The sequence below is a fragment of the Chionomys nivalis genome, chromosome 5, assembly GCF_950005125.1.
Source record: "Chionomys nivalis chromosome 5, mChiNiv1.1, whole genome shotgun sequence".
In the NCBI taxonomy this organism is placed as follows: domain Eukaryota; kingdom Metazoa; phylum Chordata; class Mammalia; order Rodentia; family Cricetidae; genus Chionomys; species Chionomys nivalis.
In genome coordinates this window covers 80,413,153-80,438,567 of record NC_080090.1, presented here as the reverse complement: position 1 = coordinate 80,438,567, position 25,415 = coordinate 80,413,153, and positions in this window count along the sequence as shown.

Genomic DNA, 25,415 nt, shown 5'->3' with positions numbered 1-25,415 from the left:
AGCTTTCATTGCTGCAGTGATTCTCTTAAATTATAGAATAATGAAAAATAAATAATGAAAAAGCAACCTAGACTAAATCTTATTTAAAAGAGTGTCTATTGACAGATTTGATCATTGTCAATACAGTACCTGTCATCATCATCATGGAATTTTCGATCTTAATTGTGGAGAAAAGGGCGTAGAAAAGAGAAAGATTCCTAAAAGAGGAAAAGAACAGTGTTCTTCAGATGATAGAAAGTAAGGGGGAGCTGGCCATAATTTCCACTTCCTACAGAGGAAGTGGGAAGGAAGAGCCACCATCCAAACAAGGTGACTCTCACAAACAACTGTGATCCATGCTTGCTCAATGGAGTTGACTCTTACTGCAATAAACGACAGTAAGTAGAATGTGATGTCAGTGCTCTGCAGTGTTTCTCAACTCAAGGCAGGGGAAGTCAGCCAAGTAACACAGCTGATGCTCAAGAGAGGACCGCTGAGAGGGGAATGAAGTCAATCAGCCTTCCCAGTTACAAGAGAGGATCTACTGGCTCTCAGTTTCATCCTGGCGGCTTAATGAAGATGTCCGTGTCTACAAGGACGGGAGCCCTAACCTAACCGGTTTTATGTTACATGCCATATCCATCCGGAGCAAACTGACACCTGGCCGTGTGTATCTCCTTCCTTTGAGGACAAGGAGGAAAGGGTGACAGAGCAGGGGTGGGGGTGGCTGGGAGGGTGCACAGGCCACCTCTCCTCAGAGCCTGCATGGGTCTGAACTAGGTCCTCTGCATATAAGCTGTACTTGTTTGGGGTTTTTATGGAACTCACAGGAGTGGTGATGTCTCTAACTCTTTTGCTTGCTTTTGGGACCTTTTTCCTCCTCCAACTTTGACATGAGGATTTGTGCCTAGTCTTATCCTGTTCAGTTGGTATCCCGGGGAAGGCGTGCTCTTTTCTGAAGGGAAATGGAGGAGCAGTGGATCTGGAGTGGAGGGAGCAGTGGGGATATATTGTATGAGAGAAGAATAAGTTAAAAGAAAAGGCAGGGGGAGAAAAAAAAACAGATATTTACATTACTATTCATAATATTAGCAAAATTACAGTTATCAAGTAGCAATGGAGGTAGTTTTATGGTTGAGGATTACCATGACAAAAGGAATTGTATTAAAAGGTCACAGCATTAGGAAGGTTGAGAACCACTGATCTAGAAGAAACAGAGTGGCTGTTTTTCCTGTAGAAACACAACAGCATTATGTGCTTGGACTCATCCCTAAACCCTAATATGACCTGGGCGGCTAAGATCATGGTTTCCTAAATCTTCCCAAACATGGCCACAAAAAACCCTACACCCCTACAGTAATAGCTCACATTGGTCATGGAGAGCAAACCCAGGCAGAAAGACTGGATTTCCATAGCGTGTCTAAGGACTCCTGTATGGGGCGGTAGTTACCACTTGCCTCTGCTATTGCACACTATGAACACTGGATCAGGATGCTTCTCTTTTTCTTTTCAGCCCAAATATAGCCATCTGGGACACAGTTCATGTCTTAGTATCTTTAGGTTTAGAATGAGCCTAATGGTTGTTCTGGTTAATTTTGACTAACAATTTGACAAGACTGAGAAATGCCTAGAAAATGAAGAAAATGCAGCTCTGACTATGATCTATAGGCTTCTTCCAGAAACGATTAGCTGTTGAGGGCCCTGGTTTAATCCCTTGGTGGGGTAAAGCTCTTAACATGGAGAGTAGAGAGAGACTATTTAGAAAAAGTGGGTCCCTGGCAGTGAGTCTCTGTGGAGTCTATCTGGTTATGGCTGCCTCCTGTTACCTGTTTCTGCTTCTTGACAGCGATGATGTGAACAACTTTTCTCTGTCGTGCCCTTCCTCGTGGTTTTCAACTGTCATTCACCTAAACTCAATGAAGGAGCTAGATACAGAGTACAACCTCAGAAACAACGAGTTGAAACTATCCCTCTCCTTCCTGATGCTTCTCTGAGACCTTTGTCACAGTAACAAAAACTAATGTAGTGATATTTAGCACATCATTACTGTAAGTGTTGGATGAGATAAAGCATACAAAAATTATCGGATCAAAACTATAATTAAAAAGAAAACAGTTGTACTAGATTTCCCCAAATAAAAAATCTTGTGGGTTATTAATTTGTCTTAAAAATGGTTATTACCTAATTCATATATAATGTTTCTTTTAAGAGTGCTATACTAAAAAGATGATATGCAATAAAGAACACAAATATTAATTTCACAGACCAACAGCTGACATATATATATATATATATATATATATATCTGCTTAATCCAAATATTTTCCTTTCTTAGCCAGACGTTCCTTCAGTCAAGCCCCTTTAATCCATATAATTTCTTTCACATAGATTATTGCTCCACATTCCAAATCTTCCCATATAAAGTACCATACAGTGTTGTGAAATAGAATATCTGTTTAATTATGTAAAAAAATGTGTTCAAACCATAGCTAAAACCCCGCATACAGTACTGTAGAAGAGAAAAGGGTTTGGAGTTGTAATGTTTTTTTTTTTTAATTTAGTTGTAGGCATTTTATTTTTTTATTAATTAATTTATTTAATTATTAAAGATTTCTGCCTCTTCCCCGCCACCACCTCCCATTCCCTCCCCCTCCCCCAATCAAGTCTTCCTTCCTCCTCAGCCCAAAGAGCAAGCAGGTTTCTCTGCCCTGTGGGAGGTCCAAGGACCACCCACCTCCATCCAGGTCTATTAAGGTGAGCATCCAAACTACCTGGGCTCCCACAAAGCCATTACGTGCAATAGGATCAAGAACCCATTGCCATTGTTCTTCAGTTCTCAGTAGTCCTCATTGTCCATTATGTTCAGCGAGACCGGTTTTGTCCCATGCTTTTTCAGTCCCCGGCCAGCTGGCCTTGGTGAGTTCCTGATAGAACATCCCCATTGCCTCAGTGTGTGGGTGCCCCCCTCGCAGTCCTGAGTTCCTTGCTCGTGCTCACTCTCCTTCTGCTCCTCCTTTGGATCGTGAGACTTCAGTCCAGTGCTCCAATGTTGGTCTCTGTCTCTGTCTTCTTTCATCGCCTGATGAAGGTTAATATTCAGGGGGATGCTTATATGTTTTTCTTTGGGTTCACCTTCTTATTTAGCTTCTCTAGAATCACGAAAATACTCTAGGGATCTAAGGAAGAATACAATGAAGCACAGACAATAATGTGCTTTACTATTATCCCTATTATCTGTAAGTATTAGAAAAATACATTCAAACCTTCTTGGTCCATGCACAGATGTATAAACAGCACATTGGTAAGTCTTGTAAAAAAGAAATACTCAAATGCTGGGGAGGATATGGGGAGAGAGAGAACATTATTCACACTGATGGGACTGTGAACTAGTACCACAATTATAGACATCAATATCAGGAGTCATCAAAATGTTCAAAATAGCTTGGTCTCATCCCCAGCTCTGTACCACAACATCTCAAGCAGCCTTCCCTGCCTCAGGGTTCCCATCTTCTATGGATTCCATAGATCTTCCCCTTCTAACCTCCCTCCCTGTAACCCCTGCTAAACCACGGGCTGCCTTCAGATCTTCTCTTCTCCCTGGTCCTCCCTGATCCATTGTCCAGTCTCAGCTACTGCTCTATAGTAGAACACCTGTGGCAAGCTTCCCTGTCTCCCTGTTCCTCTCTATGGAACCCACAGATCTTCTCTGTCTTGACTAGGGTTTCTACTGCTGTGAAGAGACATCATGACCGTGGCAACTCTTATAAAGGAAAACATTTCACTGAGGAGGTGACTAACAGCTTCAGAGGTTTAGTTCACTTCTATCATGGAGCGGAGCATGGTGGCATGCAGGCAGACATGGTGCTGGGGAAGGAGCTGCTACATCTTGATCCACAGGCAACAGGAAGTAAACTGAGACACTGAGTAGTATCTTGAGCACAGGAAACCTCAAAACCCACCTGCACAGTAACATACTTCCTCCAACAAGGCCTTACCTACTTTGACAAAGCCAAATCTCCAAGGAGTGCCATCCCCTAAGAGCTTATAGGGACCAATTACATTCAAACTTCCACAGTCCCCCTTTAACCTCCTTCCCCTCACTCATCTCTTTGTTTCAGCCCCCAGCCCCAGTAGGCACACCCTACTAATCACAGAGCTGCTCCTCCCAAGGCAACAAGTAGGCTGATGACAGACCCACACCTCTCCTCCTGCTCATCAGAGCCAATCTCCCCAGTCTCATCCCCAACTCAGTATCAGGAAATCTGTTGTGGTCTCTTTTTCCTCTCTGATGCCATACCCATACATCACAAAGACCTCCTGCAATCTTCCTTCCCTCAATTCATCCCAGTATCTCAGCCTCCGGTACTAGCAGGCATTCCCCATGGACACACCAGCTGTACAGGCCAGAGGAACAGGTAAGCTAACTGAAACCCTTCACCACTCTTTCCTCTGAGCCAAACCCGTCCCCAAGTCTCATACCCATCTCTGGAACAGAATACCCATTTCAGCCTTCCTTCACCCCTCTGCCCACATCTCCGGTGGATCTCACAGACCTTCCCTTCCCAGCCTCCTTCTCCCAACTTGTAGCTTTATCCCATTCTCAAACCCAGTGGACACTCACCACTAACCCACAGACCATTCTTGCCAAGAAAGCAGATAGGCTGTCTGTAGATCTTCCCTTTTCCTTCTGTCCTTCTAGATTCAACCCTCAGTCCCAGTCCCAGGACTATAGCAGATCTTTAATGGTGACCCCTCTTACGGTCTCCCTCCAGTCCAAAGAGATGATAAGAAGATCCTGAAGAAACACTATGCTCTCCTCCCTTCTGTGAACCCCTTAAGACCCCCATCTGGAGAGAGATGGCTCAGTGGTTAAGAGCACCGCCTGCTCTTCCAAAGGTCCCAATTCCCAGCAACCACATGGTGGCTCACAACCATCTGTAATGAGATCTGGGTGCCCTCTTCTGGCCTGCAGGCAGAGTACTAAGACTACCGTATACACAATAAATAAATAAATCTTAAAAAAAAAAAAGACCCCCATCCTATCCTGATTCCTCCAAATAACCAGCTCCAAATACCCAGAAATACATTTTATCTAGAACTCCCACTGGCCATATTATCAGAGTCAAAGAAAATTTCCTACCAGGCAGCAAACAGGAATCACATTGTCCAGAAATCCAGAGAGGAAATAGAAATCAAGGAACAAAACACCTACCTAGTGAAGAAAAATCGAGAAATCAGCACTTAGACATATAATGATCTTCATCCCAGATACCTAGATGCCAGTGTGAAGATACAATCAATAACAGCCAAGACAGTATATCTTCAGTATAGCCCAGTTATCCTATCATGGCAGGTCCTGGATATTCCAACACAGAGGAAACACAAGAAAAAGACCTTAAAAGAGCCTTTATGAATATGATAGAGTCTTTAAAGGGGAAATGAATAAATCCCTAAAACAAAAAAATCTATGAAAACACAAGCAACTAGTGGAAGGAAATGAATACAATTATTCAAGATCTGAAATTGGAAATAGAATCAATAAAGAAAACCCAAATAGAGAGAATTCTGGAATGAAAAAATTAGGAATTTGAACAGAACCACATATGCAAACTTCACCAAAAGAATACTGTAGTTGGAGGAACGGTGGGCTACGTCCCACCACCTGGCTAGCTTAGCCCCTGAAATAATGACACAGAAATTGTATTAATTTAAATACTGCCTGACCCATTATATCCAGCCCATTATTGACTCTTACATATTTGTTTAACCCATCTCCAATAATATGTATTGCCACGTGACTGTGGCTTACCAGCATGAGTCTAACCAGCGTCCGTCTCAGAGAGGAAAGCCATGGCATTTGCCACACTGCCCTTCTTCCTCTGTTCTGTTCTGTCTACTCCTCTCACCTAAGGGCTGCCCTATCAAAATACCAAGGCAGTTTTCTTTATTCAACCAATGAAAGCAACACATGGAAAGAAGACTCTCCTACACCAGAATGCAAGAGATGAAAGACAGAATCAAAGGCATTGATAACATGATAGAAAAAATGAAAACAACCAGAATATATGGTACAGTAAGAAAAAACAAAACCTAAAAAGAATAGAAATATAGTAAGGAGCAGAAACCCAACTGAAAGGCCCAGAAAATGCTTTCAACAAAACCATAGAAGAAAAAATTTCCAACCTAAAGAAGGAGATGCCTATACAAGTTCAAGAAGCTTATAGAACACCAAATAGATTGGACCAGAAAAGAAAGTCCCCTCAGCACATAATAATCAAAACACTAAATATACAGAATAAAGAAAGAATATTAAAAGATGAAAGGAGAAAAGACCAAGTAACTATAAAGATAGACCTATTAGAAATACACCTGACATCTTAATGAAGACTCTAAAAGCCAGAAGGTAATGGACAAATAAATGTTCTACAGACTCTACAAGACCATTGTTGCCAGCCCAGACTAATATACCCAGCAAAATTTCAGTGCCATAGATGGAGAAAACAAAATACCACATGATAAAGCCAAGTTTAAACAGTATCTATCTACAAATCCAGCCCTGTTGAAGGTGGTAGAAGGAAAACTCCAACCTAAGGATGTTAACTATACCCAAGAAAACACAGGAAATGAATAATCTCGCACCAGCAAAATCAAAAAAAGGGAAGCAGGCATTCTCTCTCTCTGTCTCTGTCTGTCTGTCTCTCTGTCTGTCTGTCTCTCTGTCTGTCTGTCTCTCTGTCTGTCTGTCTCTCTGTCTCTCTCTCTCTCTCTCTCTCTCTCTCTCTCTCTCTCTGTGTGTGTGTGTGTGTCTAACATTTACCAATACAGTAAATAAAAGATAAAAGGTATAAACAACCATGGGTCATTGATATCCCTGAATATCAATGGTATCAATTCCCCAAAAAAAGACACAGACTAAAAGAATGGGTGCGGGGATGGAGAGAGATGGATCAGCAGTTAAGAGCACTGCATGCTTTTGCAAAGATCCTGAGTTCAATTCCTGTCAACCATCTGTATTGAGATGTGGTGCCCTCTTCTGGCTTTCAGGCATACATGCAGGCAGAACACTGTATACATAATAAATAAATCTTTTTTTTTTTTTTTAAAGAATGGGTGGGAAGAAACAGGATCCATCCTTCTGTTGTAGTCAAGAAATACCATCTCAATATCAACAGGTAAAGGGTTGGGAAAAGATATTCCAAAGGAACAGACCCCAGATGATTTCTCAAAAGAACCAACTCTTTGTTTCATTGATTCTTTGTAGTATTTTATATGTTTCTTTTTTATTTATTTGAAATAAAAATATTTCTTGAGAAAATCATCTTAGGTCCATTTGTTTGGAATAGCTGTATTCCAATAAATGCCAACCTGGTATAGCTATTTCAATATCTAACAAAATAGACTTCAAATCAAAACCAATCAAAAGAATACATACTGATAAAATAAAAAAATCCAACAAGATAACATTTTAATTCTTAACACCTATGACCCAAATACAATGGCAACCAAGTTTGTAAAAGAAACACTACTACAGCTTAAATCGCTTATTGACCCTCACACATTGACAGTGGGAGATTTCAATATCACACTTTCACCAATAGATAGGTCATCCAGACATGAAGTAAACAGAGAAATGCTGGTGCTAACTGCTGTTATGAACAAAACGTACCTAACAGATATTCGATACCAACCACTTCACCCAAACACAAAAGAATATGTCTTCTTTTCTGCACCTCATGAAAATTTCTCCAAATATTTTTATTAAGTGCACATCTGATAGAGGACTAATATCCAAAATATATAAAGAACTCAAGAAATGAGATACCAAAAAATCAAATAATCCAATTTAAAATTGGGGTACAAGTCTAAACAGAGAATTTTTCTATGCAGGAAACTCAAATGGCAGAGAAACATTTAAAGAAATGTTCAACATCCTTAGCCATTAGGAATTATTTTTTAACCTTTTATTTTTTTTCCTTTTTTCTTATTTTATTTAAATAACTTTCTTAATTGATTTTAATTCGGACTGGTTTCCCCTCCCAGTCATCCCCATCCTGCCGCCAGTCCACTCCCTGCACCCAGCCCACCCAACCCACTTTCTGCAGTTCCCATTCATCCATCCCCCCTTCCCTGCCCCTGTTCACTCAGGGGATCTCCACTCTTTCCCATTTCCTGGGAAATATATGTGTTCCCTCTCCAGGTCCTCTTTGTTATCCAGCCTCTCTGAGGCTGTGGATCATAGGTTGGCTACCCTATACTTTACTCCTAATATCCACTTATGAGTGAGTACATACCATGTTTGTCTTCTTGGGTCTAGGTTACCTCACTGAGAATAATTTTTCTAGTTTCATCCATTTGCCTGCAAATTTCATGCGGCCATTTTTACAGCTGAGTAATACTCCATTGTGTAAAGGTACCATATTTTTCTTATCCATTCTTTGGCTGAGGGGCATCCAGGTTGTTTCCAGATTCTGGCTATCATGAATAATGCTATTGTGAATATGGTTAGGCAAGTGTCCCTGTGTTATGATTGAGTATCTTTTGGATATATGCCCAAGATTTGTATAGGTGGGTCTTGAAGTAGATTGATTCCCAATTTTCTGAGAAACCACCATACTTATTTAAAATATGGCTATACAAGTTTGCACTCCTTCCAGCAGTGGAGGAGTGTTCCTCTTACACCACATCTTCTCCAACATAAGCTGTTATCAGTGTTTTTGATCTTAGGCATTCTGACAGGTATAAGATGGTGTCGTTTTGATTTGCATTTCCCTGATGACTAAGGATGTTGAGCAATTCCTTAAATATTTTTTAACCTTTTGAGATTCTTCTGTTGAGAATTGTCTGTTTAGAACTATACTTCACTTTTTACTTGAATTATTTGGTATTTTGATGTCTAGTCTCCTGAGTTTTTAAAATGTTTTGGAGATCAGCCCTGTGTCAGATGTGGGGTTGATGAAGATCTTTTCCCATTCTGTAGGCTGCCATTTTGTCTTATTGACCATGTCCTCTGCCTTACAGCTTTTCAATTTCAGGAGGTCTCATTTATTAGTTGTTGATCCCTGTCTCTGCTGCTGGTCCATAGAGTAGTCTCCTGGGCCCATGCATTCAGGGTTACTTCCCACTTTTTCTTCTGTCAGCTCTAGTATGATGGGTTTGGTGGGTTTGGGTGGTGGACTGGGTCACAGACATTTTATAGAGTCCAGTGGGTGTTGGGGGGATGTTGATGAAGCCTGCCCACAGGTCGCTCACCTGTTGGCCAGTTGTTGGGGACTGCTCCCGAGCAGTGTATCCACCAGTCTCAAAATTACATAGAGATTTCATCTTAAACCTGTCAGAAAGGCTAAGATCAACAACACAAGTGAGAGGTCATGCTGGTGAGCAAGAGGGCCACAACTCTATTGCTGTGGGAGTGAAAACTTGTACAGTTACTGTGAAAATCAAGATGGCATTTCCTCAGAGAGCTGGTAATCAATCTAACTCAAAATGCAGCTATACTACTCTTGGGAATATATGCAAAGACTGTTTCATCTAAGCACAAGGATACTTGTTCAACCAAATTCATTGTTGCTCCATTCATAAAATCCAGAAATTGGAAACCATCTAGATACCTTTCAATAGAAGAGTAGGTAAAGAAAATGTGGTACATTTACACAATGGAGTATTACTCAGCTGATAAAAAAATGACATCGTGAGATAGTCACGCAAATGAATGAACTAGAAAAAAAAATCTTGAGTGAGGGAACTCAGATCCAAGAAAATAAATATAACCCAACCAAGAAAGAGAATTACAGGCCAATCTCACTCATGAACATCGACGCAAAAATCCTCAACAAAATTCTGGCAAACCGAATCCAAGAACACATGAGAAAAATTATCCATTATGATCAAGTAGGCTTCGTACCAGAGATGCAGGGCTGGTTTAACATACGCAAATCTATCAATGTAATCCATCATATAAATAAACTGAAAGAAAAAAACCATATGATCGTTTCATTAGATGCTGAAAAAGCATTTGACAAAATTCAACATCCCTTTATGATAAAAGTCTTGGAGAGATTAGGGATACAAGGGACATACCTAAATTTAATTAAAGCTATATACAGCAAGCCGACAGCTAATATCAAATTAAATGGAGAGAAACTTAAAGCCATCCCACTAAAATCAGGAACACGCCAAGGCTGTCCACTCTCTCCATACCTCTTCAATATAGTTCTCGAAGTTTTAGCAATAGCAATAAGACAACATAAGGGGATAAAGGGGATTCAAATTGGAAAGGAAGAAGTTAAACTTGCATTATTTGCAGATGATATGATAGGGTACATGAGCGACCACAAAAACTCCACCAAAGAACTCCTACAGCTGATAAACGCCTTTAGTAATGTGGCAGGATACAAGATCAACTCCAAAAAATCAGTCGCCCTCTTATACACAAAGGATATGGAAGCAGAGAGGGAAATAAAAGAATCATCACCTTTCACGATAGCCACAAACAGCATAAAATATCTTGGGGTAACTCTAACCAAGGAAGTGAAAGATCTATTTGACAAGAACTTTAAGGCATTGAAGAAAGAAACTGAAGAGGATACCAGAAAATGGAAGGATCTCCCTTGCTCTTGGATTGGGAGGATCAACATAGTAAAAATGGCAATTCTACCAAGGGCAATTTATAGATTCAATGCAATCCCAATTAAAATCCCATCAAAATTCTTCACAGATCTTGAAAGGACAATAATCAACTTTATATGGAGAAACAAAAAACCCAGGATAGCCAAAACAATCTTATACAATAAAGGAACTTCTGGAGGCATTACCATCCCTGACTTCAAACTCTATTACAGAGCTACAGTAATGAAAACAGCGTGGTACTGGCATAAAAACAGAGAAGTCGACCAATGGAATCGTATAGAGGACCCGGATTTTAACCCACAAACCTATGAACAACTGATTTTCGATAAAGGAGCTAAAAGTATACAATGGAAGAAAGAAAGCATCTTCAACAAATGGTGCTGGCACAATTGGATGTCAACCTGTAGAAGAATGAAAATAGACCCATATCTATCACCATGCACAAAACTCAAGTCCAAATGGATCAAAGACCTCAATATCAATCTGAACACACTGAACCTGATAGAAGAGAAAATGGGAAGTACCCTACAACATATGGGCACAGGAGATCGCTTCCTATGTATAACCCCAGCAGCACAGACATTAAGGGGAACATTGAATAAATGGGACCTCCTGAAACTGAGAAGCTTCTGTAAAGCAAAGGACACTGTCATTAAGACAAAAAGGCAGCCTACTGACTGGGAGAAGATCTTCACTAACCCCGCAACAGACAAAGGTCTGATCTCCAAAATATATAAAGAACTCAAGAAACTAGACTTTAAAAGGATAATTAACCCAATTAAAAAATGGGGCACTGAACTGAACAGAGAATTCTCAACAGAAGAAGTTAAAATGGCCAAAAGATACTTAAGGACATGCTCAACCTCCTTAGCGATCAGAGAAATGCAAATCAAAACAACTTTGAGATACCATCTTACACCTGTCAGAATGGCTAAAATCAAAAACACCAAGGATAGCCTTTGCTGGAGAGGTTGTGGAGAAAGGGGTACCCTCATCCATTGCTGGTGGGACTGCAAACTTGTGCAACCACTTTGGAAATCAGTGTGGCGGTTTCTCAGAAAAATTGGGATCAACCTACCCCTGGACCCAGCAATACCACTCTTGGGAATATACCCAAGAGATGCCCTATCATATGACAAAAGCATTTGTCCAACTATGTTCATAGCAGCATTATTTGTAATAGCCAGAACCTGGAAGCAACCTAGATGCCCTTCAATGGAAGAATGGATGAAGAAAGTGTGGAATATATACACATTAGAGTACTACTCTGCGGTAAAAAACAATAACTTCTCGAATTTTGCATGCAAATGGATGGAAATAGAAAATACGATCCTGAGTGAGGTAACCCAGACCCAAAAAGAAGATCATGGGATGTACTCACTCATAATTGGTTTCTAGCCATGGATAGGGGCCACTGAGTCTATAATTTGTGATCCTAAAGAAGCTAAACAAGAGGGTAAACCCAAGGAAAAACATATAGATATCCTCCCAGCTATGGGAAATAGACAAGATTGATGGGCAAAAAATTGGAATCTTGGGGGTGGGGTGGGATGGGGATGAGGGGTGATGGGGAGAGAAAAGTGTGAAGGAGAGGATGAGGGGAACTGGGGGAATCGGGGTGATTGGGGATAAAGGAAGGTTGGATAGGGGAGCAGGGAAACTCATACCTTAGTTAAGGGAGCCACCTAAGGGTTGGCAAGAGACTTGAACTTGGAATGGCTACCAGATGCCTAGGGCAATGTCGCCAGTTAGTTCATTGGGGCACCTGAGGATAGGGAACCTGAAATGAACCTATCCTATAATCATACTGATGAATATCTTGCATATCGCCATAGAACTTTCATCTAGCGATGGATGGAGATAGAGCCAGAGACCCACACTGGAGCACCGGACTGAGCTCCCAAGGTTATAATGAGGAGCAGAAGGAGAGAGAACATGAACAAGGAAGTCAGGACCATGAGGGGTGCACCCAACCACTGAGACAGTGGAGCCGATCTATTGGGAGCTCACCAAGGCCAGCTGGACTGCTACTGAAAAAACATGGGATAAAACCGGACTCTCTGAATGTGGCGGACAATGAGAGCTGATGAGAGGCCAAGGAGAATGGCACGGGAACTTTCATCTGGCATGGATCGAAAGAGAGACAGAGACCCAGTTTGGAGCAACTGTCTGAGCTCTTAAGGTCCAAATGAGGAGCAGAAGGAGGGAGAACAGGAGCAAGGAAATCAGGACCACGAGGCGTGCACCCACCCACTGTGACAGTGGAACTGATCTATTGGGAGCTCTCCAAGGCCAGCTGGACTGGGACTGAATAAGCATGGGTTGAAACTGGACTCTCTGAACATGCGGACAATGAAGGCTGATGAGAAGCCAAGGACAATGGCACTAGGTTTTGATCCTAATACATGAACTGGCTTTGTGGGAGCTTAGCCTGTTTGGATGCTCACCTTCCTGGACCTAGATAGAAGTGGGAGGACCTTGGTCTTCCTGTAGGGCAGGGAATTTGGACTGCTCTTCAGTATCGAGAGGGAGGGGGAATGGACTGGGGGGAGGAGAAAAGGAGTGGGGATAGGGGGAGGGGAGCGGGGGGAGGGGGCAATATGTGGGAGGAGGGGGAGGGAAATGGGAAACGGGGAGCAGTTGGAAATTTTAATTAAAAAAGAATAAAAAAAATGAGAAAAAAAGAAAAAAAAGAAAAGAAATATAGTATGTATTTACTTATATGTTAATATTAGCCATCAAATAAATGATAATCAAGCTACAGTCTATAGACCTAGAAAGGTTAGGTATTGGAGAAGGGAGTAGAGAGGGACACATGAATCTCCCTAAGAGAGGGAAATAGTATAGATTTTGTGAGTGGACTGGGGACAAATGGAGGTGTAAATGAGGGCGTAACTGGGAGGATCAGGTGGGGAGGAGGAGGAGAGATAAGGTTGAAGGAGGGAATGCAAGGAAAGACAGCTGGAATTGAGGTACATTCAAGGAATGGTATGAAAACCGAGTACAGAAAAGCTCCATAAAATACCCGAAGGCAATCCAAATATGTCTACTAATAATCAGGGAGATGCTGTCCCAACTAGCCATCTTTTGTCACCAAAGCTTCCAGTACCAGGAATGCACGGCATCCAATTGAGTTGTTGGCAAAGCAGATCCTGTGGAAATGTCCAAACAACCCACACTGTTACTAAGACAATGGGTTGTTCTCTGTAAATTGGCAATGGGACTCCTTTGATGATGACAACACCCACACAGCTCATTGAACATGAAGAATCTGAGCTTGTGCCTACATGGGGCCTTCATCCCTACATTCTAGTATCTTTGGTGCAGGAAAGTACTCTATAGGCTACTGGAATAGAAATGTAAACACCAACTCAGTCAAAAAACCTTCAATCTGTCCTCCCTGCAAGATATGTATGTTAGGGCAATGGTGACACAGAACTTGTTGGAGTAGCCAACAAATGTCTGGTTTGACTTAAGGCCCACTCCATGACAAGGAACACATGCTCAACACTGTTTATGTAACGAAGAACCAGAGACTAGATAGCCCAGAGACCTGGGGTAAAACCCAACAGTACTGGTCTAAAAAATATCAATAAAATAGCTCCTAATGATACTCAGTTATACTCCCAGACCAGAGTCTCATTTAGTCACCATCATGAGAGAATCTTCCTCCTGCAGCCCACGGGAACAGATGCAGAGACCCACAGCCAGAGAGAGTTCTAAATGTTCACACAGCTCCAAATGAGAAAGAAGGAAGGAAGGAAGGAAGGAAGGAAGGAAGGAAGGAAGGAAGGAAGGAAGGAAGGAAGGGAAGGAAGGTTGGTTAATTTTGGCCAGCCATTTTTATAGTCTTAACATTTCTAGCAGAGAAGTGTAATCAAAAACTAAAATGTTCAACTATCCAAGGAATGGGACTCCCCAAAGTTAGGCATATATATGTGTTGTGTAATAAAATATTATATATATTATATATAATATAAAATGTTATTAAGAATTTTAGGTTATTTTTCAATTATGATATCTTCTTGATAAGGACAATGATGTCCAGAGAGATAGACAAGTTTTAACCTAAAAATTAAGTGATGGTAAATATTTCTTCTCTGCCTTTCTAGAGGCCATGTGAGAAGGAAATCACACTGATTCTAGCCATCCCAACAGCTATCAAATGGCACGAAAGCAAACCATGGGTTCATCACTGTGGAGACCAGCCTTAGAGACCAAAGAATAATGAGGAGGCTTCCAATAGGTAGATGCTCTTGTAAGTCCATCAAGAAATTCTACTGGACTCTGATTTGGACATTTAAAGAATATTCTCTGTTCTGGGTTCTCTGAGTTCTTGTACCTATGATGCTAACAATGTCTATGCCTTTACTTCTTCCTCATATCATCACTTTCTCGACACCAGTCAAGGATTTCCTTCCTCCATATACCTGGCTGTTATGCAAATTAAACTGCTGAGGCACTGTTGGCATCTTTTACACAGGCCCACTGGAGGGGTGATCGACTGACTCCATCCAGTAGGAAAAGCCAGATCAGCTATCACCCCAGTCCCATAAAGGTAGATAATGTTTCATCTTTAGAGGGGAAGGAGGGTATTAAGAACAGGAGGAAGAAATTGGCTAGGAAGCTCAGGGTTAAATGATCCTAAAGGGAGGGGGAATAGCTAGGCAGTGGTGGCCCAGGTCTTTCATCCCAGAACTTGGGAGGCAAAGGGAGATGGATCTCTGAGTTCAAGGACACCTGATTTACAGAATGAGAGTTCCAGGACAGCCAGAGCTACACAGAGAAACTCTGTCTCAAAACAACAACAACAACAAGATCATAAAGAAAAGTAACTATTTTATTTCTTATATACAAAAAATGTCTCTGGGCTTCTTGGCAGCCTCATCCTTGCTAAAGACCAAACATGCCAAAAGTGTTTGGGGGCAGGCAAGATCTCTGATCTGCTTCCCAAATCTTTCTAGGGTTACCTTTTCAGAGCAGAAAATAATAATGTACCTATTAAGGCCTCTTAGAACAAAACTCTTCTGACCAGGAGAATAGAACTTCTGGTCAGGATGTAACCTTCACATTATGGTTAGATCAGGTCCCTTGCTTGGTCAAAGAACACTGCTAAAAAGGTGGACTTAGATCAAACTTCAGCCATTACTTATCATAGCAATAATTTGCTGTAATTGAGATATCACAATTAATACATGTTGGATAAGATTGAAAAAATGTATAATAAAAAGGCAGGAATTATGGAAAGAATTTTGCTATTGAAGGTAGTTTTTCTTTTTTCTGTTAAAGGAAGTTTATGAGCAAACAGTCATACTTCCTGAACTCTTAGCTTCCCCTTTGTGAAAATCAGTCAACCACACCAGACTGTGAATATGAGCTCCTGCCAATGGGTTGAGACACAGTTGTCACCTACTTTAGGACTGAACAAAGAAAAGTCATCTTGGTCAAATATGTTTGCTATACTGGTTTGGATTTTGGACCACATTTCACAAAAAAAACCATCATCTTGTAGAGGATTATGGAAGAAATTTTAAATCACTGAAAGGAACATACAAGAAATGTAGAAACACCATGGCATGCCTAAAGCTTCTAATTATGGCCATGGTGAGGGAGAAGATTCCCAAATCAATGACATAGGACTATATCTAGGCTGATGATGTTGCCTGCAAGAATGAAAGACCATCTAACAAAACCAGGCGTGAGAAACCCTATTTTGGACAGTTGGTTAGGGACATCTAAGAGACAACCAAAACATGACAGGCTATTGCCATTACCTTTGGTTGACTTTCAAAGGTGGAAAGTAAGTCTCTATTTCTGAGAATGCCAAGAATTTCAGACACAGGGCCCAGAGGCTTCTAATATGGAATTGACCTAAATGCCCCTCCCTGGGAACTAGCTTTTATGATACCACAAGTCACCATGAAAGCTTTCAAATGAGAGAACTAAATTACATTCCTACCCAGCTATGATGCCAATGAACCACAACAGTGGCCAGCATGGCACAATAACCTTAAGGGTGGTAATAGTGACACATATAGTTAGTGACAATAAATAACAGCTGTATAATTGGACTTTAGATCTGTTCAATAAGAGGGAAACTATGCCTGGTACCGGAAACAGCTAACTACTTATGGCTAGTGAAGTGATGAATCTTGGATGAGAACCTCTGACTTCCACTTTGCTATAGCAGCACAGTTCCTAACTACATTCTAAATATTTGTCTTTATACCCACAAATAACTAGTCCCTCTTCAAGGAATCTTCTCTTTGCAGCAGACAGAATTACCACACTAAGACCACAACCAATCAAGATAAAGAAGTGGATCCCAGCCCAAACTGGTACATCCACAACACAATCCCTGCACCTAAGATTCAGGAATCACTGGAGAAGAAGGGGAGGAAAAAGTGTAGTAGCTAAATGAATAGGAATTTGACTGTGAAACTGTGTCTCCCAGGAAGCTATACCCATAAAGTATCACCAACATGACCACCTAAGCATGAGACGAACAAGAACAAAATCTACAAGCAATTGAGGAATGCCAAGAGTGAGAGAAATTGTCTTCTCCAGAGAAAAGCACACCATCTGGTTATCTGAAACCAGCTGATCAGCTCTGAAAACACACATACAGTAACATTTTACAGACTGAGTTGGTTGTACTTGAGTAGTTAAGAAAATATATATGAATATATCTGAATATATTCATATTCATTTATGCAGCAACAATGAATGAAAAAGAGGTCATGAATTTGAAAAAGAACAAGGAATATGGGTAGATTGAAGAAAGAAACAGTAAGAGGGAAATGATGTAATTGTATTATAATTTCAAAAAGTAAAAAACATAATTTAAAAATTTTTTTTAAAAAGAAAGAATTGCCTCACAGATTTTTTTTAAAAAAACAAAATCTCATTTTTTCAAATTACACACATACACAAACAAACAAACACACACACACGATTAGGGGTACTTTCAAAAAAAGGGGGGATTAACTGGTTTGATGGGGTGATTGGTATTTGTGAATTGCTGTTTTTAAAAAATTGTATTGGTACTGATTCCTGTATATTGATATATTGAATATTGAATGTGAATGCTCCTACCTCTATTTTTTGTATAAGAGTATGCTTATAAATCTGTCTATATTGTATTGATACATTTACCATATTACAATGTACATTTATACCTCTGATATTATTTATATAATGACATTGTTTACATTTGGTATGTAATGACATTGTTTACAGTTGGAAATCATTGTCTTCATATATTACACAGTTGTTTATTCTCTCAGTCTTCAAGTTAGATAGGTATTGAGAATTATATGTTTGTCATATTTATTTTTAGGATAATCAGGTCTTTTAGATACATAGAGATTATATTTAATATAGATAGTATAATCTTCAACCTCTTCAAAGAGCTATAAAAAATGGTCTTTAATCTAACCTAGAATTCCATGCCAACGAGATACAAACACTCCTGGCATCACCGCTCTACTCCCGAGAGAATGTTGAGCACCAAAGACACTCCACTGAGAGCTTGTCTTCTTGGCAGAACTGGCCTTTGGGTTAAGAAAAGCTCACCTCAACTACTGACAAAGATACAAAATATCCATAAGTGGATAAAACAGGATTGTCTTATCTTGCCAAGACAGAGTAGAATAGTTCTAAAAGGTTTCTTGCCTTTTATAGTGGTATGTCAGTTATGTTAGGACTTAGCCAAAGTTGGTTGAGTCAACATTGCAAACGAGACTTTGGGTGATTGCCCAGGTAGTCAGTTGTCTCTGTCATTTGTTGCACATTTTGGATATTTCTCGTTTGTTAAGTAATATTACTTCCCTTCTCAGATTTTTGACGGAGTTGAAGATTAGATAATTGTAGTTACTCTCTACATTATTTAGACTACTTAAAATAGAATGTTTAGTATATTTATTATTTGTTCCTATTGTATATAGTTGTATTTGGTTTGGCTCTATCTTATTTAGACAAAAGGGGGAGATGTAGGGGGAGCCCAGCCAATCACCTTGCTTGTAGGGCGGGATCCCCTGAGGATATTATTTACTTATAAATATTGCCAGTGTGCTCTCCACCTGCCCTTCTTCTGTTTTCCTGTTCCCCGCCGGAACCTCGGTATTGTAAGTCCTTCCTTTATTAAAGCTTAATATTTTATTATAATTTCTGTCTGCTGTTCATTTACGCCATAACACACTTTTAAACTGTTGAGCTGTGCTGTTGTTTAACTCATAGATATACAAAAAAGGTTACTACTCAACAAGCAAATGCAAATCGCAATTGAAGTTATTACCTGACATAGGATAAACTAACTCTAAAATCTAAAATGTGAAATCCCACAAGTATTGGTAAGGGAATGTTGAAAAGGTGTCCATGCGTATGATTATCAGGAATGCATAGTAATGCAATCTTTTGGAAAATGCTCTTAAGCTTCCAAAAAGAAAGAAAACACGATGTGTAATGCTGATAACCGTTGCCTTTACATCTCCCTCCCATCTTTTACCAGACACATCCTTTCCTTCCTCCATATGAGTTTTGGGAATAAACCACAGATGCAACTTTGTATTCCTTTAGATAGATCACCTGAAGTCATACCCCAAACTGCCATACCTGACACCCCGTTTGGCCTGAAGAATCCGGAAAGGTCAATACCCCAGTTGTCTACTGTTGGTTTGGATTACATCCTCAAAGGGAGAATGCTGAGAACAGAAAGTGGAAATATTTTCTCATAGCTCAGGGCAGGAACCTCAACACTAGAAATTCTAGAAACATTCTTGGATCTCTGGACAGCAATGCTGGAAGGGAGCTCTGGTCTCTTACTTCCCCCTCATTGAGTACATCCGTCTAAAGGCTGTAAGTGGAAGGAGAAATTAGAGGTCCAGTCCCTGATGCCTTCTGATGGAGCTGATCTCTAAATTTGGTGAAAATGTGATGTTTATTTATAAGTTCACAGATAAATATAGGAAATATCTATGAATTTATAATATATTCATATAATACATAATAATAACAACTCTATTATGAATATATATACATATATATATTTAATTTCAGCCCATCTCATCAATTATTTTAGGGCTACCTCTCTATAGGGAAAAATGACATGATAGGAAAAGCCCACTAAGGGAAAACTAGCTCTTTCTGGTCAAGAGAATAGAATTCCTGAGCAGGATTGAACACTCTGGTAGAACAGGGTCAGTGACTTGAATAAGGGACCACCACTCAAGAAAGCAGGACCACCCCGAAGAAAATGAGGTCATTTTAAGCCATGCTAAGGTGATGGACAGAATAATTATCCCTTCAATGAGATAATGGTTGTTTTTCTTGTTTGTCTCTTTGCCATCTGGCTCTGAAATAAAGATACAGAGACTTCTTACTTATGAATGCCTGGACTTAGCTTGGCTTGTTTCTAGCCAGCTTTTCTTAACTTAAAATATCCTGTCTACCTTTTGCTTCTGAATTTTTATTTTTATCTACTCTATATACTTTTCTTTACTGTTTACCCTGTGACTGGGTAGCTGGCTTTTGATATTCTCCTCTCCTTCTCCTTTTTTTGTTTCTCGATTTTCCCCTCCCAGATTTCTCCGCCTATTTATACTGTCTGTCTAACAGCCCTGCCTATCCTTTCTCCTGTCTAGCTATTGGCCATTCAGCTCTTTATTAGACCAATCAGGTGTTTTAGATAGGCAAAAAAAAATTTCACAGCTTCACAGAGTTTGAACAAAGGCAACATAAAAGAATGCAACTGACCTATGTATCATTAAACAAATATTCCACAGCATCAACAAATGCAACATATCTTCAACTCATATTCTACAACAATAATGTTCTTTTATTTCCCAGAATTCCTGATCATTACCCAAGTAGTTCACAGAGCCAGAGGTATGCAACTTTACAAATCATCCCACTTCTCTGAATTTCCCAGAAAAGTGTCCAGGTTTCCTTTTTATTTTCTTGTCTTCTCTAAACACTCTTTCCCTCACACTCTGCTCCCCACCACAAAGCTGCCTGCCACCATGTGGCTGACCTCCATGCTGGCTTGATTCAGACAACTTGGTTGAGTTTCCCTTTCCATACTCATCCAGGCAGGTGCTATGACATGTGCTTGCCTGTCAGAAGCTTTCTCTGAAACTCTAATAAAATTGTCCTTGAACTTCAAAAGAAAGGAAAAAAATAAAAATAGAACTACCATACGGCCTAGCAATCCTGATTCTAGGTAGCTTTCCAGCACCAAGGGATAGTGGAGAAGTATTTGCTTCATGTAACGCTACTCTCAGCAGACAAAGCATGACAACACTAACCTAAGCACGTGTCCACTAAGGAATGGAACAAAACATTCAGCGTGCATTCACCCATTCGGTGAATTATTTGCCTTAAAAGGGAACAGAGTCCTTCTATCTGTAAAAGTGTGGATAAAGCTTGAGGGCACTATGTTAATGGACATGAACCTGATCCATGCCATTTGGGATGAGGAATTTGGATGAACTCACAGATGAAAAAACTACACCCACAAAACCACAGGCAATAGACAACTCTCCACCAGCAAACCCCAAAGAAGGGAAACACACAAAAACTACCACCAAAACATAACAGGAATTAACAATAACTGGTCATTAATATCTCCTAAAATCAATGGACTCAATTCACCTATAAAAAGTCATGAAAGCAAGATCCACCCTTCTGCTGTATGTAAGAAATACACCTCAACTTCAAAGACAGATAGTTGGGAAAAGATTTTCCAATCAAATGAAGCTAAGAAACAAGTGGGTGTAGCTATCCTAATATCTAACAAGACAGACTTCAAACTAAAATCAATCAGAAGAGACAGGACACATTTCACACTCATAACAGGAAAATTCATCAAGATGAAGTCTCAATCCTGAACACCTATACCCCAAATACAAGAGCACCCACATATGTAAAAGAAACATTACTAAAGCTTAAATCAAACCCCCCACAGTAATAGTAGGAGACTTCAACATCCCACTCTCACCAATGGACAGGCCAACCAGACAGATACTTAACAGAGAAATAAAAAAAATGACAAATGTCATGACTCAAATGGTCTTAACAGACATCTATAGAACATTTCACCCAAACATACCTCACGGAACTCCTCTAAAACTGACCACATACTCGGTAACAAAGCAAACCTCAACATACACACAAATGGAATAACCCCCTGTATCTTATCAGATCACCATGGTTTAAAGTTAGACTTCAACAACAACACTAACTGCAGAAAGCCTACAAACTCATGGAAATTGAACAAGGCTCAATTGAATCATCCCTGGGTTAAGGAAGAAATAAAGAAAGAAATTAAAATCATAATAGAAATCAACGAAAATGAAGGCACAATGTACCTAAACCTATGGGACACTGTGAAAGCAGTGCTAAGAGAAAGTTCATAGAACTACATGTCGCCGGGCGGTGGTGGCGCACGCCTTTAATCCCAGCACTCGGGAGGCAGAGGCAGGTGAATCTCTGTGAGTTCGAGACTAGCCTGGTCTACAAGAGCTAGTTCCAGGACAGGCTCCAAAACCACAGAGAAACCCTGTCTCGAAAAACCAAAAAAAAAAAAAAAAAAGAACTACATGCCTACATAACAAAGTAGAGAAATCTCACACTGGTAACTTCAAGCACATCTGAAAGCTCTAGAACAAGAAGAAGCAGACTCACCCAGGAGGAGTAGACAACAGGAAATAATCAAATTGAAGGCTGAAATCAATGAAATAGAAGCAAAGAAACAATGCAAAGAATCAGGGAAACAAAGAGCTGGTTCTTTGAGAAAATCAACAGGATAGTCCAACCTTTATCCAACTAATCAAAAGACAGAAAGAGAACATCTAGATCAACACAATCAGAAAAAGGGGGCATTACTACAAATCCTGTACTCCACAAAATTGGAAAATATAAAAGAAATGGACAATTTTCTGGATAATTATGATATACTGAAATTAAATCAAGATCAGGTGAACAATTTAAATAGACCTATAACCTGCAAGGAAATAGAAGCAGTTATCAAAAGCCTCACAACTAAAAAAATCCTAGAGCCAGAAGGTTTCAGCACAGAATTCCACCAAAACGTCAAAAAGACCTATACTCCTCAAATTGTTCCATTTAATAGAAACAGAAAAAACATTGTCAAACTCTTTTATGAGGCTACAGTTACCCTGATACTGACACCACACAAAGACAAAACCAAGAAAGAAAATTAGAAAGAGAAACAGACCAATCTCCCTCATGGTCATTATTGCAAAAATAATAAAATACTGGCAAACTGAATCCAAGAACATATAAAAAAATCATTCATCATTTTCAGGTCATCTTCATTCCAGAGATGCAGGGATGATTCAATATACGAAAATTTATCAATGTAAACCACCATATAAATAAACTGAAAGAAAAAAACCTTTTGACCATCTCATTAGATGCTGAAAAAGAATTTGACAAAATCCAACATCCCTTCATGATAAAGATCTTGGAGAAGTCAGGGATACAAGGAACATATCTAAACATAATAAAAAAGCAATATATGGCAAATTGACAGTCAAATTAAATGGAGAGAAACTCTAAGCAATTCCACTAAAATCAGGAACAAGACAAGGCTTTCCACTCTCTCCATAACTATTCAATATAGTTCTTGAAGTTCTAGAGCAATAAGACAACAAAAGAAAATCAAGGAGAAACAAATTGGAAAGGAAGAAATCAACTTTTGCTAATTGCAGGTGATATGATAGTATACACAAGTTACCCCAAAACTTTACCAGAGAACTCCCACAGCTGGTAAATACCTTCAGTAATGTGGCAATATACAAGATTAACTCAAAAAAAAAATCAGTAGCACTCCTACATACGAATAATAAAGAAGCTGAGAGAGAAATCAGAGAAACATCAACCTTCACAATAACCACAAATAACACATAATATCTTGGGGTAACACTGAACAAAGAAGTGAAAGACCTGTTCAGCAAGAACTTTAAGTCTTTGAAGAAAGAAATTGAAGATGATACCAGAAAATGGAAAGATCTCCCATGCTCTTGGATAGGTAGGCTCAACATAATAAAAAATGGCAATCCTACCAAAAGCAATCCATAGATTCAATGCAATCCCCATCAAAAGACCAACACAATTCTTCACAGACCTTGAAAGAAAAATGCTCAACTACATATAGAAAAACAAAAGTTCAGGTTAGTCAAAACAATCATGTACAAGAACTTTTGGAGGCATCACCATCCCTGACATCAATCTCTATTATAGAGCTACAGTAATGAAAACAGCCTGTTATTGGCATAAAAACAGAGAGGTGGAACAATGGAATCGAATTGAAGACCCAGATATTAATCCATACACCTTTGAACACATGATTTTTGACAAAGAAGCTAAAATTATACAATGGAAAAAAGAAAGCATCTTCATCAAACAGTGCTGACATAACTGAATGTCAATATATAGAAGAATGTAAAAATATCCATATCTATCACCATGCACAAAATTCAAGTCCAAATGGATTAAGGAACTCAATATAAATCCAATCAAACTGAACCTGATAGAAGAGAAAGTGGGAAGTAGCCTTCAAAACATTGGCACAGTAGATCACTTCCTAAATATAACACCAGTAGCATGGACACTGAGAAAAACAATAAATAAATGGGATCTCCTGAAACTGGGAAGTTTTTGTAAAGCAAAGGACACAGTTAATAAAATCAAAAAAAAAAAAAGCCTACTGAATGAGAAACCCCACATCAGACAGAGGACTGATCTCCAAAATATATTAACAACTCAAGAAATTAGACATTAAAATACCAAATAATCCAATTAAAAAGTGGGGTACAGATCTAAACAGAGAATTCTCAACAGAAGAATCTCAAATGGATGAAAGACACTTAAGAAAATGTTCAACATCCTTAGCCCTCAAGGAAATGCAGATCAGAACGACTCTGAGATACTTTCTTACACCTGTCAGAATGGCTAAGATCAAAAACACCAACAATAGCTTATGCTGGAGAGGATGAAGGGTGAGGAGAACCCTCCTCCATTGCTGGTGAGAGGGCAAACTTGTACAGGCACTTTGGAAATTAGTACGGAAGTTTCTCAGAAAATTAGGACTCAAATTACCTCAGGACACAGTAATGCCACCCTTAGGCATATACCCAAAGGATGCTCAATTATACTACAAGGACACTTGTTTAACTATGTTCATAGCAGCATTATTTGTAATAGCCAAAACCTGGAAACAACTTAGATGCCCCTCAACTGAAGAATGGCTAAAGAAAATGTGGTACATTTGCACAATGGAGTACTACTCAGCGGTAATAAACAATGACATCTTGAAATTTGCATGCAAATGGATAGAACTAGAAAAAACCATACTGAGTGAGGTAACTCAGACCCAGAAAGATGAGCATGGTAAGCACTCACTCATAAGTGGATACCAGCTGTAAAGCAAAGGATAATGAGCTTATAGTCCACAACCCCAGAGAAGCTAAGTAAGATGGAGAATCCTAAGAGTAACATATATAAATCACCCTGGGAAGGGGAAAATGGACAAGATCTCCTGAGAAAACTGGGAACATAGGGGTGGAGGGAAAAGGAAGCGGAGAAGGGGAGGAGGAGGGAAGAAGGGGAAGGTGGAGTAGAACTTGAGGGAATGAATGAGTCAAGATGGGGGAAGAACAGAGACAGAGAACAAGAGATATCTTGATTGAGGGAGCTGTTATGGGGCTAGCCAGAAACCTGATACTAGACCTAAGCTAAGACCTTAAGCAATAGTGGAGAGGATGCCCAAATTGGCCTATAGTCAGATT